Raw genomic sequence first — 12,211 nt, 5'->3', positions numbered from 1 at the left:
AAAATGTAATTGATGGATAAAATTATGATGTCACATATCCTTTTTAAAAAATATTTATCAAAATGTTCAGTATAATACAATGAATTATTAAAAGACATCTTTGGAAATTTTTTTATATTTAACATGTTATACTTTAAATCATAAATGAAAAGGAATAATGACTCTTAATGCCCAGCTTTGGAATTATGAATGGTTACAGAATGTATTGCTTCTTGTATTTACTGGACAGTTATTACAAAATCTAATATATTTAAAAGTTTAGAATTGCTGATAGGAAGGCTTTTCTCTGAACATCTAGTGATAGAAAATAATTGAAGCAATAATATCTCCTTGGTCTTTATTTTAAAGAGTTCAGTTTCTTCCTGCCATTGAGACCTAATACATTTTTTATTTGTACCTACTGAAAAAGAATCAGTTTTATACTTGCTTGCTAAGTTTTTTTTTTTTTTTTTTTTAACTCTGCAAGCCTCAGGAAAGCCTAATTGAAAGTGTTGGCTGTTACAAAATGATTTCTTTTTATTTAACCTTGTAAGTTTCCCAGGATTTTGAACATGGAAGAATGTAGTAAAAGAAAAGTTATAATTCTGCAATTTGTTTTAGTTTTAATTCATTCTTCTTTTATAGTCATGTACTTGGAAATCAAGCTTCTCTTAAGACAACTTTTCTAATATGCCTAATGAACACCAGACCAAACTATAAAACTGAGTATTCTATATGAAATCATTTTTTTTTATAAAATGGTTAAGAGAAGGATTTGGCTACCGCAGTTATTTAGAAGTAAGTTCAAAATTTTATAGAACTACATAATTTTCCAGTCTAACTCTTCATTTATAGGAACTACATGTTAAAACCAACAATGAAAAAGATTTTGGACTTTAACGAGATACTTATGTGTTAAAGAAAAATGCATAAGTTTTAAAAAGTGAAGGCAATTCTGCATAAAATTGCTATTGAGGATAGAACTGTTAAACATGGCTGTATATTGCAATTAAAAAATAATAATCTAACTATTTATTAAACAACTGATATGTGTGAAGCACTATACTATGAACTTTACACGTAATTAATGTAATTGCTTATGTAATCCTCAAAATTCTATGAAGTTGAAATTACATTGGAGGAATTTGGGCTTTGGGTAGGTTAGATAACTTTGCCAAGATCACTTGGTTAAGAACTTGCAGAATCTAAATTTAAACCTCAGTGTGTCTGCCCCTAAAGTCTGTGCTCTAGCAGAGGCAAAGACAGCTTTCGGGGGCATTAGAACCACCTAGAACTTTCTAGTCAGTTGATCTGAAGAGGCACCCAAAATTTATCATTTCAACAATTTCCCGGTTGCTGTTGGTCTGATCACACTTGAGAACCACTGTTGTGTAAAAACTGTAAAAATTACATTCACAAAGAAACATTTATATTATGTTCAATATACCCTGTAAGAAAACAGGAAAACACGTAATGCTTTTAAGAATAACTTCCATTAAAATACATATTGTTAAAGAGATTTACTTTCAGTCACTTGGAAATAATTCATAAGTAGGGGAAAAGTTGTTCCTCAAATTTGTCCAAAGTAATATGTCTCTCAGTTGATTTTGTTATGACATTTCTAATATTATTCATTTGTGTGCAATATGATTATGTCAGGACATCTTTGAGCAAGGCCAATGATGCACATAATTTTAACTACCAATCTGAAAGCCCTAGAAAATAGAATCAAGATTCCACTGAGTCAATCCCTATTCTCAGGAAAATGATACCTCCTGTGTCAAACTCCTCCTCTCCCGCCCCCACACACAAACACACACATGACACCATGTCATTGTTTATTGTCCTGAGCACATTCAGTCTTTTGTAATAATATAAATTACTCTTAATCAAGCAATGAAATGTAAGAATTCTAAATAACTTACATTGGTAGCTGATGACTGAAAGCGCAGGTTTTTAAACTCAAAGTCTACAATCCCACATAGACATGTCAATTGTCACTTTTTAAAGAAATTAATTGGTGAGTGTGTCACCAGCCTTCTTGAAAATCTCTACATGCTCTGTGCAGGGTAAAGATGGTGATGGGGATGCTGCAGCTTAATTGGATTTCCTTATCTCAGTGAAAATGAGATGATAAAACAGTACAAGCCAGGTAGACACAATTTATTTTCAGAGACAAGATGGACACAATTCCTGAAATAATGGCAATCAGAGTTTTGATATGCAAGACTCTGTGATTATATTTAGTCGATTACAGGACCCCTAAAAATGAAATAACTAGACTTCTGTTAAGGTGGTTATTTGATACTTAATTATTTATTTATGTATTTATGTATGTATGTATGTATTATTTATCTATCTATCTATCTATTATTTATTTATTTATTTATTTATTTATTTATTTATTTATTTATTTATTTATTTTAAGTGAGGCAACCCTTGGTTGGTCTCACGGATTGCAAAGACCTTGTCAGCTTACAATCTCTTATTGTTTATTTATTTTTTATACCTACAGTACCTGGTCTTCCTAGGTGGTCTCCCATCCAAGTACTAACCAGGCCCGACCCTGCTTAGTTTCCGAGATCAGATAAGATCGGGCTTATTCAGGATGACATGGCTGTAGACACTTATTTGATACTTATAGATAGCAAAATTCCAGTTTTGGTGGGAAAAACCTATTCTGAGGTAGCACACTGAAATGGAAATTCAGTGTTCAACTCACGACAGTTGGCAGACACTGAGTCTTTTGAATGATAAGGGTGGGGAGCTTCATCTATTTGAAATAGAACACTGAAATAAATCCACAAGTGTATATGTATGAATCTTTCCACAGCCATATTCACTGTCATCAGTAGTCATTTGTTAGGATGAATGTGTCCTTAGGAAATAAATTCTCAGAGCTTCTGTGGATTATTTGATTTTGCTTTAATTGATAGTAATCCTTGGAGACTTAATTCTCTATTGTGGCACAGCTTCAAAATGAAGTTTGAAGGAGTTTAGGCAATGGATGGAGCTTTGTCTCTGGTCAATTTCATATTATTCTAACAAGACTACAGATGCGTTTTTGATTCTTTGTCCAGCATCAGAATATACAATGTAAATATTAGTGACAGGTAGAATCACCACATGACTCCCTGACCTATGGAGGAGATGTTATGATAGGAAGGGCAAATGGAAACCACTGAAATTCTCCTACTCTTCCAAGGTGTAAACAAAAATAATCCCACACCTTAGGGGACATTGTAGAGATTTAGTGCCACCAGCAAGACTTGAAGGATGTAGAAGTGATACTGGCTACCACAGTCCATGTTATCCCACTTGTTTACCCAGGGTAAAAACTAAGGCAATCATAGAAAATGACAGGATATCCTGAACTTAATGAAATGCTAATGCTAACTGCAGCTGTCATTTCAGGTGTATATACTTAATGGGAGAACCTACAGTCTCTGGCACTGGTATAAAGCTTTTAGCTTAGAAAATAACTTTATGTTTTCATCTCCAATTAGTAAAGAAAATATGAAGAGAAAATCAGAAGTTGATCCAATATCACGCTGATCCATCACAGTATGCTAATTAAACCTGAAAAGGAGGAAGTTGCCAATATCCTAGATGCCTTTTTAAGACATATGTGCCAGGGTTTAGGAGACATGCCTCATAGAAATTTGGCCAAAACTATCAATGAAGTTGTTAAGCTCTGAGACATGTTGGGCTATATCTTCTAAACTAAGAGATAAATTGCTGGGCCTCTGAGCATTTTTGGCTAAAAATAACATATTAGGGCAAGCTGCTTCAATCATTTGCTTGACAACTTATAAGACTACCCATTTTAAAAAAGCTAAGATCTGTGATACATGTTATTCAATCAATTGAATCTCTTTTCCTTATTAGACACAATGGTTGTGGAAGTGTCTAGGGGAGATAGAGAGGCTCTAAGTAGCCTCTGGCAACCTCGACAGAGAAAAATTGTGCAGACTTTTAGGTTTAGGAGTAAGGCTAAGCCCTCTGTTACCTAGTACTAATTTCTATGTGAAAACATTTCCTGGCTTACTACTTGCTCCTAGTAGCTCTGAATAGCTGACATCAGCTACCAAGTGACTGTGCAATCCATTGGATTTCATCAAATCATACATTCAATTATGAAATTGAAATGATACATAAATAGCAGGCTAAAATTGGCACAGAAGATAGAAGTTAATTGCACAAGTAGGTAGTTCACTTATATGGTATAGAGGTCCATTGCTTTGCTATATTTTGGTCAACCAGACCCATGTCCTTCAACCAGTTAATGGAGAAGGAAAATAATAGCCATAGTTTGAAAATGGATCGATACCATATGCCATCTCCAAACCAGAATTCTGTGGATACTTAACTACAGCAACACTCAGAGGTGGCTCTGAAAAAGAATGGCAAAGTAAAATTCTCCCAGTGAGAAGAATGTCAGATAATATTACTGGTTATTTGCTTTGTGTGAAAGATAAACGAAACAAGAATGGAAAATGCGTGACAAGTCTTTTGCAGAAAAGGTATGCGATTAAGACCTCCTGTAATGAACGCATAGTGAGAAGGTATTCAAATCATCTATAAGATGCATCTATTGCAGAGGAAGTGATAGGTTTCTCTGGATTCCTTACATTTACTGCGTTTTTCTAAACAAAATATACAGCCTAAATGAGTCTCTTTCTTGTAATGTGAAAGAACCACATATGAATGAATGTTTCTGGTTTTTCATCCATAAATCTTAGTTCTTTCAATTTTGTCTGAAATGCCCTGGAGTACTATCTGAAAAATATATATATACAGATTTTAATAAGTAATTATGACTGATTTGTTGAAAGAATATTTGGGAATATAATTGAAAGACTTTCAATTAAATATGTATTAACATTCAAGAATTACCATAATTTTGTACTTTTGTTTGGCAAAATTATCAACTGACTTGATTTCAGGAAATAGTATTATTAATTGTGGAAAGTAGTCAGGCTATTTTAGAGATTACATGGGACCATCATGAGGAAGGACCCCCAAATCCAGTGTCATTGCCACCCAGAGAAAATCAGGAAACCGACCTCTGGGTGAGGAAAGGGAAAGCTGGAGGGAAAGCATACATAGTGGCTGCATCAGATATAATGTTATGTTAGCTAAATCAGGCATATTTTTTTATTTCATTAATAGGCTTTTGAACACAAATAAAAGTTACTAAAATAAATTTATTAGAATGCAAGAAAATTCTTTTCAGTATTTTTCTAATTGTAAAATATATTTTATATTGAGCAAAACACATACGTCTTAAAAAAACAAATGGAACAATACTTATAATCACTTATAATTGATATTTAGAAATAATAAACAATAATAGATACCATGTGAATAAACGTTAATAGTTCATTCTTCTCATATCTTAATGATAAGAATTAGCATTCATTCTCATATTTAAAAATGTCATTTGATTGCATCTTCTTTTTCTCAATGTATATATTTTACTACTTCTCTCACAATACCATTGGTTGCACAATTTTTACTCAATAATAAAGGAAAGAATGTTAGAAAGATCTGCCTTTCAGTTCATATTTATTGACGTAATTTTTATTTGAGTGAATTTAAGGTAGAAGCATATCAAACAGATACTTTAGGCACTATAGATTCGTAAAGGCCAGAGTAAATGACATTTATTATCCATTTTAATCTTATTTTGTATTTAATTAAGACAGTTTCATTCAGGAGCAGTCATCTGACATTAATCTTGTTTTCTGAATATATATGCAATATGACTTAAATAAAAGTTTTGCAACTTATCATCTTTAATTCAAACAAGATTTCTTACCCCTTACAGCTTTAGCTTTTCCCAAAAGTATGGTACTGTCAGTTATCATTTGTCTCTATAAAGAGAAATTTGAGAACATAAGAATTCTTATTTTCTTGCATAAAACTATATTTGAAAAGTTTTATCTATTTTCTGGTAGATAGCTTCACATAAAGTAATATATGAGAGATTTAAATATGTTATGTATGCATAATGAAGGACATTGAGAAATTATTTTAATTCCTGTGGACAAAGCAGATATACAATATGGACAATAATGTGATTTTAGATTTGAATTTTAAAGTGACATTTATTAAATAAATATTCTTAATTATTTATATTTTTCCTTATTTTGTATGGCTACTTGAGTTTTCTATGGAATATATATATATATATATATATTTATGGACAGATGTTGGCTATGGTACTTCTACTCAATTTGTTCAAATCCTATTTCTCAGAATAAAAATGACTAGTTGAATTAAAGGAGAGATAAGAATGCTCACTTTTCATTTACTTGCACCACAAAATATTTATTTATTCAGCATGCATATTTTATTGAATTTTTTTACTAAAAATCAAATCATGTTTCTGTTTCAAATTAAAGAACAGAATTTGGAATCACTTTTAGACCATCTCTGTACTGTTTCCTGTTACTAACCTAAAGTGACCCTTCACAATCTTTTAAATAAAGCTCTGGTTTATCGGTATGTCCTTAGATTACTTTTGGCGTGTTTATCAATAGTAAAATCTCTAGACTTTCCTCTAGACTTTTACCAAAAAAAAAAAAAACAACGTTTTCTACTTTTCATTCTTTATAAGAAACATTATTGAATGACAGGGGTTAATATTTGCAAATTCTTCTTCTAAATAAAAATATTGGTTTATTTTATTATACTAAATGTTCAAATAAGTTCTATACACATCAGTTGCAGGAATGAAATAGAGATTTTAGAGTTATTGAGAACAATAGACACTCTTCACAGTAGAGCACTGAGTTTCTAATTAGAATTTAGCTTTTAAGTTTAGTTAGTTTAAATCTTTTGTGCTTCATCGATAAATAATTGCAGGTTTACAAAAACACTAGAAATTTTATACATATTAACTGAAATATGATGTTCTAGTAAATGCTTATCCAAAACTTGGTTCTTTCAAAACGTTGTTCCTTCTCTCTTTGTTAGAATATTTTCCTCTGCTTTACAACATGCATTGACTTAGACAACTTAGATGATAATTTTAACTTTTACCTGATGTTTCTTTTATCTGCTTTGCAAGTAGACTCTGGTCCTGCTGCTTCCAGCCTGCTCAAGTGCAACTTGACCTAGTTCTATCTTTTTCAAATACATTCTGGCCATAGAAACTAGGGATATGCTATTGCAAACAGTTCAAATAGCTTATGGCTGATTTATAACAACCTATGGTTGTTATAAATATATCAATAAAAAAATTAATTATATCAATAAAAAAATTATCTTTATTTAAAATAATAAATATGTCTAAAGAATTAGACTTTTACCCAGATTGAAGGCCTTCTAAATTTTTTTCTGATTAAAAAATAATTTATACTAATAATGTTGCATACCAATTTTTCCCCAGTTTCAATAAAAGGCTTTCTAGGAGACCACAAAAAAATTCAGACAAAACCAAAATCATAGGGAGGAATAAAACTGCCTCAGAAATCTCGCCACTCAAAGTTACATTTACATTTTAACACTGTGGTAAGCCACTTTTAAACACGATGGGTTCATACACATAACATATCTACATATCACATATCATTCACATAGTACTGATTATTTGCTTGCTCAATGACGTACCATAGACAATTTTTTTGTATTTCTGATCACAGATATGTATCATTCTTTTGAAAGTTTATATAAAGTCAGATGTAATGTAAATACTATAGTTTATTTTGCCAATATACTATTTATGCTACCTAGATTTATATTTTTATCCTAAACCTTGAATTTCCTATATCATGAGGGGTAATAACTGATGTGCTTAGTATTGGACTCATTTGTAAATAGCATATAATCCTATTACATTTATCAGTTTATCTCTACAAACCAATCTTGAATATTATAGCCTTAAAACTGGTATATTTTGGTGCTATAAGTCCTCCAACATTGTTATGTCTTTAATATTATTTTGGCCTTTCTAGACTATCACTTTTTATATATATCTAGAATAGGAACTTGTCAGATTTTATATTTCTACCTGATATCTGGTGTTCCTAAGGCTTTTGGGATCCAGAAAAAATATCCACCTACTATCAATGTTATGATGTGTATCTTTAGGATATTTCTCTTTGCATACATATGTGTATGTTTGTTTGCACATATATGTATATTTTTAAATATATATTGCATATGTGTGTAGATGGCAAAATAATAACCCCTGAAAGATTACCACATTGTAATGTAGAAATATGTGTATACATTTTAATTTATATATAAATTAAATAAATCATTACACATATACAAATATGTGCCACATTGTATATTATATGTATGCACAGATATTTTATTTTAACTTTTAAAAAAATGTTTAGCCCAATGTGTTTGTGTTCTTTTTAAATAATTTTTGTGAACACACCATGTATATTTATTTGACCTGCTCTACTACAAATATATTACTTTATGAACAATGTAAAAGACTTCCAATAATATAATTCCTTTACCCTTCTCCCCTACTTTTTGAGATTGTTGTTCTATATTTTACATATCTTATAAACACATTTTTTTTGTTATTTTTGCATGGAACAGTCAAATGTATTTTAAACAAATAAAAAGATATAATATTAATGGATTATATATAATCCTTTTGCTTCTTTTTATTTCTCTTGAATATCTGGGATACAGGCAGATAATATTTTGCTTCAGACAAAATCTCTTATATAAATATTTTTATATTGCTGGTCTAATAGAGATGAATAATCAAAAACCAAACCAAAACAAAACAAAAAACACCCAACACTCAATATTGTTTTGAATTTGAGGCTAAGTATTCTGTCTACAGCCATGTATACTGTACTTATATGTTTTATCAGTTTATTAAATCATTTTAAATGTGATTTACTCTGTAGTTTCCTAAAAAATGAAAATAATAATCAATAATGTACTGGAAGCAAAAAAATAGATTATTAATTAGTTCTTTGAAAATTGTTTCTAACTCTGATCATTGACTATTATGATGTTTAAAATAAATATCTTCTAAATTGCCAGCCAATTATAAGGTAAACAGCGCACAGGTCTGGGTGAGTGAACATTTTCCCAGTTTGCTTTACCAAAGAACCAAAAAAAAAAAAAAAAAAAAAGAAGCACTAATTCTTTTTCTCCCTGTTCTCTCGTCCAAATGCAATGGGTAATGATCCTGTCATTCTCTTTTGAGGCTTTGTAAGGAAAGACTATACAATTTTAAAGCCATTAAAAAATTCAAATTGAACCCTTGACTATGGTGTGTGTGTGTGTGTGTGATAGTTTATGATAATAAATAATTAAAAACTCTTACATTTAGAATGGCAGTAGAATTATGTCAGAATTGACATAGTGCTTCTATAGTAAACCGTTGAATTACTTAAACAGAATTTGAGATGAAGGGGAATGGGTAATGCTTATGAATCTTCTGCGTTTAAGAAGATTTTATTCATACATACACAAAAATTGAGCAATTAAGCCTTCAAATGCACTTTTGTATGATACGGTGTTCCTCTTTACAGAGACCTTAAAAAAGTTCAGTTGTTTTATTATTGTATTAAATCTGTTTCATGTAGATAAAATTCAGAATTAGTATATTGTATTCAGATGTAACTCTGATTTACATAATAATTTCAAAGAAAATTTAATAAACATCATCATAGCCTCAGGAAATCTTGTTGAAATTTAATTGGATTATAATATAATTTTATCTAGTATTCATTTCATTAAACGTTCTCTCAGGGTATTTGTTTTTAATCGAGGGATTAATTTTGTAATCATTTGTGTTCACTTTTCTGGGTTCATTCTCTTTGGAATGTATTACCTGGATAATTTCAGTCCTATAACACTGCTATAGGAATGGATTTGTCAAAAGTTTGCTTTTATTTTAGTCAGTGGACTGTGCCTAGAAATTCTTTGGAAGTAGAACACCTGTGTGGGGCTAGGGGAGAGGTGTGTGGACTAATTTCTATTTTTAATCTGCCATATTAAGAATGTTCAAGGTTTTTTCTTTATAAAAATGTGTGACATTTTCTAATGTACATCGAGGATGATTTCTTATTGCATTTTTCTTCATTTCAAATGACCTGATTATCTGGTCTTAGTACAGATCACTGTAATATAGATTCTTAAGGAACTTGCCCCATTTAAGGGTTATTACTACATGTTCTTACTATGCCTTAAGAAAACTATTTATCATACCTGGATGTAGGGTGTGAGAATGAGTTCTAAAAAGACAAAACATGATAAACAATTGAGGTAGAAACTGACAGAAAATATATTGAAAATAAAGATACAAATATAACCTTATGCCTTTCTGAAATAAAAGATACTTTAAAATATAAGATAATATATCCAAGACAGATAATTATTGTTCAAAGGAATCCTATATATGGAATGAATTCATGGACCCTGTAAGAACAAATTTATATTGTTGTAAGTCCTTCACATGTAATAAATTGCTGAAATTTTTACTATAGTAGATAGAAAATATCCATTTTGTAGAATACACATTATATTATGATTTTTATGTAAACAATATATCCAATATCCTTCAGCAAAACACCATTTTTATAATAAATAAGATGACTGATTAATACAGTATTTTATAGTATAAAGTCACTTGAGAAATGCTGGGTACAAGAAATGTTTAAAAAGCCCCTTATTAAAAAAATTTATCAAAACTTAAATTATAAAGTTCATTTTAATCATTTGAAATGTATAAGTAAATACAATAATTTCTTTATATATTTAACCTTGAAAATCATTAAAAAATAAAGCACATAATGAAATCTGGATTAACTTGCCTTTTATGAAAACAGTTTGGTAAATATATGTGCTTATATTAGTATGCTAGAAAATATATGCCATATGTTTACTTTATCAGCAGTACCTTATGTTTTAAATTTTCAATCAATTGGGCTATTTTAGTGATATTCAGCTGAGTAAAAGCCCTCCACTGAAAAACAAAGTATTAAAATTAATGTACTGTTTTTAGATATAGTTTATCTAGTCTTGCTATTCATTGAAGTTAGGGTTAGGACCATGGAGTTTAGTACACAGGATTTTGTGAAAAAGTTACAGGATATTCACTTTTAAGTACCACTCTGTATAAAACTCTTGCTGGGGATGTATGTAGAGAAGAATCATAAGAATCTTGAAGAGTTACATTCTAGTAGAAAAACAGACTTTACTAAAAAATAAGTGAAGATGCACAAATAGAAGATGAATACAGAAAATATTGTTACTTTGTCATTCTTGTTTCCAAAAAAAATTGACATATGGTAAAGTCCTTAAATTAGATAACGATTTTTTAAAACAGTGATTTTAATGACAAGGAAAGGGCTAAAGACAAAACTTAAAAGAAATTCAAAATTTAGAAAATGAAAGAGAGAATAAAGCAGGGTCAACAAAGGATCTAGAAGAAACAGTAAGAAAAAGAATAATAATAATGCCCAAGATTAAAACAATTTCTAGGAAAGTTATTATTGAACATAAATTTGTAGGGAGATATTTAGAAAGATGAAACCTATGGTAAGACCATTGTATTTCTAAATACCAGGAATGGTGATTCTTTAAAAAAATTTCAGCAAGTAGAGTGATGAGATCAGAGGACATTTCAAGATGTTGAGCAATGACTGGTAAGTGAGAAAGTTGAGTAGTGTTTACAGACTTCTTTTTAATAGAACTTATCTATTAAACATTTATATTAAGAGGACGGGCAGTATTACTTTGGGAGATCTGGGAATTTTGCCTAAATAAAAGTTTGAGAGGGAGAGAGATGACATAAAAAAAAAATCATTGATGAATTAAGCACTTGGAGAGATTGTGAGAAATAGAATCACTGTGCAGGTAGAGGAATTATCCCTGGAAAGGAAGAGCAATTTTCTTCCACTGAACAGAGACAATATAGCAATGAGTTGAGTATAAAGAAAATGAGGTTCAGAGTATAGGGAAGTTTAGGGGATTTGTAATAAACGGCATCTAACTCTTTTATAACACCAAAATTGATGTTTTCTGTTAAAACTCAGGGATTGACAAGTTGAATTTGGTGTTTGAGGATAGTAGAAAAATTTCAGTAAACTATATACTAAAAGATTATAAATATACAAAATAAGTGAACTGAGATTTAAAATTCTATAAATTAGTGTCCTAAGTTGGTTTTTATTCTTCAAAAAATATATGTTGCAAATCTAATCTCAAGTTCTTCAGAATGTGATTTACTTGGAAATAGAGT

General features: G+C 30.2%; 1 pseudogene; it reads right to left on the bottom strand.

The window, feature by feature from the left end:
- Positions 1–2,485: 2,485 nt before the first annotated feature.
- On the bottom strand, positions 2,486–2,604 carry LOC120597999 (uncharacterized; annotated as a pseudogene).
- Positions 2,605–12,211: the final 9,607 nt, after the last annotated feature.

Source organism: Pteropus medius, unplaced genomic scaffold, assembly GCF_902729225.1.
Source record: "Pteropus medius unplaced genomic scaffold, Ma_sr-lr_union100, whole genome shotgun sequence".
Classification (NCBI taxonomy): Eukaryota; Metazoa; Chordata; class Mammalia; order Chiroptera; family Pteropodidae; genus Pteropus; species Pteropus medius.
This window is presented reverse-complemented; position numbering and strand designations above follow the sequence as displayed.